Source organism: Musca domestica, unplaced genomic scaffold (assembly GCF_030504385.1).
Source record: "Musca domestica strain aabys unplaced genomic scaffold, Musca_domestica.polishedcontigs.V.1.1 6, whole genome shotgun sequence".
NCBI classification, from domain to species: domain Eukaryota; kingdom Metazoa; phylum Arthropoda; class Insecta; order Diptera; family Muscidae; genus Musca; species Musca domestica.
In genome coordinates, this window is record NW_026712363.1 from 24,913,773 (window position 1) to 24,922,362 (window position 8,590).

The 8,590-nt window shown below is 36.0% G+C and overlaps 1 long non-coding RNA gene across 1 annotated transcript; it reads left to right on the forward strand.

Annotated features, from left to right (window-relative positions):
* Nucleotides 1-3,691: 3,691 nt before the first annotated feature.
* LOC131805678 (uncharacterized) lies at nucleotides 3,692-7,027 on the forward strand. Its single transcript, XR_009343768.1, has 3 exons — nucleotides 3,692-4,876; nucleotides 4,932-5,085; nucleotides 5,220-7,027. It is a non-coding gene; the product is annotated as an uncharacterized LOC131805678 (long non-coding RNA).
* The last annotated feature ends 1,563 nt before the right edge of the window (nucleotides 7,028-8,590 follow it).

The window sequence follows — 8,590 nt, forward strand, 5'->3', positions numbered from 1 at the left end:
ATATAACAAATCGGATGAACAGTATATATGGGAGCTATAGCTATATCTGAACCGATCTTCAGCAAATTTGACATACTAGCTTCTAGACTCAATTCGGTCGTAAGTACCAAATTTCATCCCATTTGGACAAATATTAGACGTTTGGTGTACAATAAAAGGTAAATCGGACGAAGTTATATATGGGAGATATATCCAAAACCGAACCGATCTCGATAAAATTTAGCAAAGGTATTTCCGAGCTGTGTTTGATATATTTCCCCAAACATTGTTGTTACAGAGTGCATATTACGGCTGTGGAGGACTAAAATAAGAAATCGGATGAACTATATATATTGGAGCTATAGCTATATCTGAACCGATTTCGATCAAATTTGGTATACTTATTTTCTGGCCTCATTTGGTTGTATGTGCATAATTCCATACTATTCGGGCTGATATTACACGTTTGGTGCACAGTAAAAGGCAAATCGGACGAAGATATATATGAGAGCTATATCTAAATTTTGACCGATTATCTACAATTTCAATAGGGTTCGTCCTTGGGCCAAACAAATGATTTGGGCAAAATTTTATCTGGATCGGGTTATAAATGCGAACTGTACTTTGTTCACAAAAATGCTTGGACAAACGGACGGGCATGCATAAATCGACTCAGAATGTGATTCTATGCAGATGATCAAAAGGAACTATGTGTCTATCTCGTTTCCTTTTGCCTGTTACAAACAAATGCACAAAGACATAATATCCTGACCACCTTGTGGTGTAGGGTATAAAAATGTGCTGTCGTTTGTATTCAATCCTTATTTTAGAATTGGGAGCTCCTTAAGATATGCTACAAAAAAAGTGAAATATTCAAGTTGAACAAAGTACTTTACATGTGACTCTAACATAAAGTGTAATCAGGCCTTAGAGATCTCTATTTCCATTAGGAGGCCATTGGAGGCATTTATTTTCAGTAGAAGACGTTTCAGGGATTTAAATGTCTTCTACGGCCAATAGAAGGTCGCCAAGAGTACTTATCTTTAATATATGGCCTGCAAGGTCGCCTGATGCTAATGAAAGCATAAGAGCCTTCCATTTTTTATTATCAAAAGTACTTATGGGAATCTATTTCCAATAAAAGGTCTGAGTCCGCTGTAAATGCTCTAAAAAATGTTGGGAGCTCCTTTAGATATGCTACAAAAAAGGAGAAATATTCAAGTTGAACAAAGTACTTTGCATGTGACTCTAACATAAAGTGTAATCGGGCCTTAGAGGTCTCTAACTTTATTAGGAGGCCATTGGAGACATGTATTTTCAGTAGAAGACGTTTAAGGAATGGCCTCCAAAGTCGCCTGTTGCTAAGGGTCTTCAATTTGCATAGAATGTCCTCATGGGTTTCTATTTTCAATAAAAAAACTTTCGGCCGCGTTTTTCAGTCGTTACAGGCTTGCTCTGTAGAAGAAGATAATGTTAATATCTCCTTTTGGCTACAGAAAACTTAAATATTTTCCATTGGTACCAGAGGTTGCTTAAAGTTTTCTATTGCAAATATAGGCTCCTGAATGACATCTCTTAAATATTGAGGTCTTCAAAAATCGTCGGAGGAAAATTTGAGCCCTTGAAGACATTCTGTTGAAAATTGAAGCCTTTTTAAGTCCTTGTGTTGAAAAATTGCTTCTTATCAGGCCTTCTCTCTTTTACTAGTTTTGTCTTAAATTATGAAATTTGCTTTCATTTCCATTAGAAGAATATAATTCAAAGGCTTATTTTCTCGAAAGACGGCCTTAACAGGGCTCCTATTACCAGTAGTCTGTCTTTAAGGACGTCTATTTTTAATAGAACCTTCCTACTGGCCAGTGTTTTTAATTGAACGTCCCTAGGGGCCCAAAGTTTGTAATACAACATCTCCTGGGTTTCAGTGGCCAATAGAGGGCTTCTATTTTCAATAAAAGGTTTTCACTACATCCTCTTTTCAAAGGTCTTATAAGGCTTCTATTTTCAACACTTATATTTTTTTACTACAAGACCTTTGAGTTTTCTTCATTTTTAATGAAACTAATTCAAGTGCTCCTATTTTCAACAGAAACCCTCAAGGTCTTTAACTTTAAGTTGAAGGGTCTGTTGGGATTATTCCTCAACATTACTAAGGCTGACCACCATGGATACACACTCCCTGATCAGGTATTCTGCCATCAAGAAAATTCCCTTTGCAACGATTTTAACTTGCCGTCTCTGGCTCTAGCAGACCTTTTTCTCTGTTGTTTATATTATTTCGAGGTACAAGGATTACTAAACTTCTTACCCGTTTGACATCCAAGACTGCAGTATAACTTTACTGATAGGACAATGAGATTTCTTCCAATTGCTTAGAAAAACTTGCTCTACGAACGATATTCTCCAACATATAAATGACACCGACAATATTTGACACCAACAGCATATACTGCCTCCACTTATAAATCGCATATTCCTCACGAATAAAAATCCAACGATCAGCAATGTTATTCCACGAGTAATATTGTTTTTTTGTTTAATTATCCTCCACTTGCTCATGTATACAGGGTGAGATGAAAAAAGTGCAACAAAGCCAAACGCCATATTTTTCACATTTTTTTTTTAATTTTTTGAATGATAGCCAAAAATGTCGGAAATAGCATGAAATTTTTAAATAAGTTTAGATTTGTTCGAATTGGCCACCTTTGGCACGAACTATTGCCTTCAGACGGCCAATGAAACCGTCAGACGCTACCCGATGATTTCTCTGCGATATTTTGGGCAATTCCCGGCGAAGCGCTTGCTTGACGTAATTTGATATTTTTTTTGATATTTTTTTTTAGTCCTAACCTTGTTTTCTAAAATACTCCAGACACAATAGTCCAACGGATTGGTATCCGGAGATTTTGGTGGCCATTGTGCGCTGGAAATGAAGCGAGGAACCTCATTTTGTAACCATTCTTGGGTGGCGCGTGCTGGGTGCGATGGTGCTGAAGCCTGTTGGAATGTCTAAGGTCTGCAGCCAAAATGTTTGCTTGTCCAAGGCTTTAATACACTCTCTAGAATATTTTCCCGATAATATTCGCTATTTATTCTGATGCCGCGGTTGATTAATACGAACGGAGAGCAACCATTGCCTTTTATGGTGGCCCACACAATCACCATGGCCGGCGCTTGAATTCTGGAGGCCAACCGAAGGTGCACATTTTCAGCTGACCTCTTTCGCAAGTAAACACGAACATTTTTTTGTTTACAAACTGCTGGACAACGAATGTTTTCTCATCGAAGACGGAGAAAACCAAATTCGGCAGTTCACCACTTTCGGCCAAACGAAGCAACTCTTTAGCACTTTTGAGTCTATTTTCTTAGAGTTGCGGTGTAAGCTCCTGCCCTTTTTGGAATTTCAAAGGCTTCACCCCAAACTCCTTTTTCAATATTTGCCGAATAGAATATTACGATATGTTCAGCTCACGAGCCATTTTTCGGTCACTGCGACGCGGGTTTCGATTATATCGCTTCTTTACTTTTCGAACCATTTCTGCTGATGTTGCTGTTTTCTTCTTCGGCCCACTCCTTGACGTCGCCGGGCTACGCTACCAGTATCACGGTAACGAGCGATGGTATGAACACACCAAAGATTTATTCACAGTTAAATGCTGGAGTGCTCTAATGATAGCCACTTTTGGTTTATTAGAAAATCACACTTTCACGCTTGATATCCATCACGAATAACTTTTTTTCTGGAAAATTCTCACCAAAATGCTTTTGTACGCTTGTAAACAATATAATGAGCTGTCACTGGAATAATTTTAACAGCTGTCGGACAATTGGCTTAGAAATGACAGCAGTCTGAAGTTGGTTGCAGTTTTTTTCATGTTATGTCTAAAATGATTATTTTGATGAGTTACAAACGGAATGACGAACTTAATACACCCTCCACACTATATATGGTAGAGGGTATAAATACGGCACTCGTGAACCACTCTACCAACCCAACTCACAATCCAGACTTTGAGTATGTGAAAGTATCAAAGAGTGAAGCACATCTCAGCAAACGGTACACAATGGCCATGATGTGCCATTCTCAATGTGCCAGTCAAGTAGTTACGAAATATCGAGAGAATTGAAGAAAATATTTATAATAATCTGACCTCGAGCTCAAAGAATTATTCAATTAATTAACACCTTTTTCCTTGCACTGGCGCTTCTTCTAGTTACAATTCTGGTTTGCCCTCTCATGTTCTATTTCTTTTAAAATTCATAACTCTCTTTCTCTCTCTCTCACTGCTGTGTGATTGTTACTTTGCTTGCTCTAATCATAGGTATACTAGTGGCAACGGTATTGCCAATGTTTCTACAATTAGCATAACAAGAGAAAGAGAGTAACTATGGGAGAAGAATAATAAGGAACAGAGTTTATGTGGGGTATGTTCAGTGAAATTTAATGTAGTGTTTCTCACATAATCACGGTATTTTTGCAGAAGTATTTAAAAGACTTCAATTTTAGGGGCTAGCAGTCCGCTCGCCATTACAATTTAATACCCATCCAAATGTATGCCAATAGGAAAAAATGAAATAACAGTGGTTTATAGCATGCCTCTCTCTTTTTTAAAGCAAAATTTTATTCTGTGAAGTGTTTTTGAAAGTGCAAGTTGTGAATATTGAAAAAAAGTTAATAAAATAAATTAATAAAATAAGAATATAGTAAGTGTTGTGTGTTAGAAAAGTTAAATAAAATGTCAGGATTCAGTAGGAGAAATTTAAGACGATTAAAGAAAGTGGAAGCAGACAAGTTAAAAAGAAATGCACAGTTGAGGACGGTCTATTTGGAAAACAATGATATTGTACTAAATTAGCAAATTCCATGCATTCCAAAATTGTAGAAGATTTTGGAAAATATGTAAGAATATTAAAAACTCTCCGTTATAATCCATTAATAATTTAATTTCTTTCAGGTCAGTATCTTAAAAATTATAATTTCACCAGATGGCCTTATTAAAAACTTCTGCAAGATTATTGACATTTCTATAATATTATCTTACAACTATGATGGTACCCAAAATAAAAAGTCGTTTAAGGAATATAAACTTTTAAACATGGCCATTTTCGGTAAGTTCAATTATTCTTACATATTTATTGAATAGTGATATTATATTACCTTAAAATGTAGTCCATTAGTCTATTCTATAGTATAACTGTTTAAAATTAAAAAAATTGTTCTATATTTTCTATCCTTATTTCAGAAGCTGTCATATGTGAAGGATTCAATGAACAGGATTACGCCAAAAAAATAGAAATTGTTTCAAATTCCCTAAGGCCAGACACTTCCGAACCATGTTCTACAATAAAAAAACTAGAAAAAATTATTATTTTTATACCCTACACCACATAGTGGTAAGGGTATTATGTCTTTGTGCATTTGTTTGTAACATAGAGAAGGAAACGAGATAGACCCATAGTTACTTTTGAGAACCTTCATAGAATCACTTTCTGAGTCGATTTATGCATGTCAGTCCGTCTGTCCGTCCGTCTGTCCATGTATTCTTGTGAACAAAATGCAGGTCGCATTTATTATCCGATTGAGATGAAATTTTCCAAACAATATTTTTTTGGCCCAAGGACGAACCCTATTGAAATTGGTGAGAATCGGATCAAATTTAGATATAGCTCCCATATATATCTTCATCCGATTTCGGGTTAAATGTGCACCAAATGTCCACTATCAGTCCAAATTACTTGAATTTTGGCACACCCAACCGAGTTCGGCCTAGAAGCAAGTATATAAAAATCGGTTCAGATATAGCTATAGCTCCCATATATATCTTTCATCCGATTTGATCTTTAAGTCCCTCACATTCCAACTATGCACTCCACAACCGTGATATTTGGTACCAGGTATTAGATGGAGCACAGAAATACCTGTTTTAAATTTTATCGAAATCGGTTCAGATTTGGATATAGCTTCCATATATATCTTCATCCGATTTCGGGTTAATTGGCCACCAAATGGCCAATATCAGCCCAAATGGCCCGAATTTTGCCACATGTGACCGAGATTAGCCTTAAAGCAAATACAACAAATTTGGAGAAAATCGGTTCAGAAACAGCTATACCTCCCATATATATATTTTATCCGATTTGGTGTTTAAGCCTCTCACATTCGTAATATGCACTCCACAAGAATGATATTTGGTACCAGATAAAAGATACAGCCCAGAAATAGCTGTTTGTAATTTTATCGAAATCGGTTCAGATTTGGATATAGCTCCCATATATATCTTCATCCGATTTCGGGTTAATTGTGCACCAAATGGCCGAATTCAGTCTAGAAGCTAATACGTCAAATTTGGAGAAACCCGGTTCAGAGATAGCTATAGTTCGTAAAATGCACAATAGAATTAGATAGATTTTGATTTTATACCAAATATCTCATAGAGCTCTGAAATGCCCTGTATAAACCTTTTTACGAGAGCTCTACTAAATATGCATAGTGGTGTAGGGTATCATATAGTCGGCCCCGCCCGACTTTTGAGTTTTCCTTACTGGTTTTTTCCTTTAGTTTAAGCTTTGTTTTTTCCCACGTCTTTTGAATAAGTTTTATGAATTTCTTTTCTATGCATTATTTCTAATTATAATAAGAATATTTTATTGTTGAAAACACTGTTCTTTAATACGAATATTTTAATAAAAAACAGCTGAAATTTAAGTTCCACAATCTAAAATGTTGATGGAATCGGACCCATCCAACCTACGCTTACAATGTTGATAGATTTCGGACCCATCCAACATTCGCTTACGTTGTCGGTCGATTTCGGACCCATCCAACATTCGCTTACATTGTCGGTAGATTTCGGACTCGTCTGACGGCCTAGGCCATCTCTGTGTAAATGTAAGTAGAAATTGTATACAGGCTTTTGATGAATCGCACCTACATTGTCATTGGTCTCAGATGGAAGATGTATGTGCTAAAAAATCCGCTGGGAATGGGAGGAGAATAATAAGGAACAGAGTTTATGTGGGGTATGTTCAGTAAAATTGACTGTAGGGTTTCTCACATAAACACGGTCAAAAAGGCGAAGTATTTAAAAGTATTCTATCGACAATAGAGCACTTTTAAAGACTTCCACCTTAGGTAGATGACTTCTATTAAAAAAGAGTCATATTTTTAATAGAGCGACTGCAAGGGCATTTTAGCTTAAAGAAAATCCTTCGAATTATCGTCCAATGATACATTTGATTTTATTGAACAATATATATATTTCAAAATTACATTTCTTATTTATTACCACAAAATATCACTTACATGTTTTATCTACAAAATTATATAACACATTTCAATAAGACCTTACATACTACTTAACCTAATTTTCACAGGATTTTAATTACCAACACCTTTTCACTGCTATGCACCACATTTAAATTTTCCACAATTCGATGAGACTTGCAGATGAGTTGTGGGGTCCTCAGTGTTTTTAAAAAGCCATTCCAAAATTGTTCCCTCAAATAGGGCAATAACAACGAATGGAATTATGGCACATATTTTTGCCAAATACAGTTCCATGCTGCCGCTGTTGCTTGTTTTTTTGTGAAGCGCTGAAAATTCTGTGGTGTTGTTCGCCAATCTCAAATCAATTGATAACTGAAAATTGAAAAATTATTTCACAATACCTTCCCCGATGGATGGGAGATTAGAAAAAAACAAAAAAAAAACAAAAAAAAAACAACTGATGATGTGTCATAGAAATTGATGCGCCATTGTTTAGCTGATAATCATGGGAAGGAAGTGGGAATACATTAAATCATGTGTAAAGAGAAGGGAAAACTGATTATTATAAAACCGGAGAATACAGGGTGAGATAAAACTGTCTGTGTGTCTGTTGTAATCATGCTATCTTTCGAACGAATTGAGATAGAAGGCTAAAATTTTGCACACATGTTTATTTTTCCAGTAAGCAGGTTAAGTTCGTAAATAGGCCATATAGGTCCACGTTTTCATGTAGCCCCATATAACGGTACCTGCCGATATTCGGTATTTTGATGATTTTAATGACATTATTCACCGGAATTGTTTTAAATTTGGTATTTGAAGTTCGAAATGGATACCACATCCTAAGACAGAAATTGTTTGTGCAGGTCCACGTCTTCGTATAGCCTCCATATAACGATACCTCTCAATATTCAGTATTTTGATGATTTTAGCGTTATTATTCACCAGAATTGTTTCAAACTACGTATTTAGAGTTCGTTATCGGAACTACAGTCTGTAACAGAAAATTGTCTATGCAGCTCCAGGCCCTCGTATAGGCCCCATATATCAGTACCTCCCTATATTCGGTATTTTGACGATTTTAGGTACAATACCCACCGAAATTGTTTGAGATGTGGTATTTGAAGTTCTTAATGTATGCTACAGCCTGTGACAGAAAATTGTCTAAGCCGGTCCAGGTCTTCGCACAGTTCCAATATAACGGTAACTTCCATATATGATATTTTGATGATTTTAGCTACATTATTTACCGTTTATTTCAAGTTTCGAATTTGAATATGGTAATGGCTTATGACAAACAATGCCAATGTAGGCCCACGTCGTATAGACCCCAATAAAATGGTATTT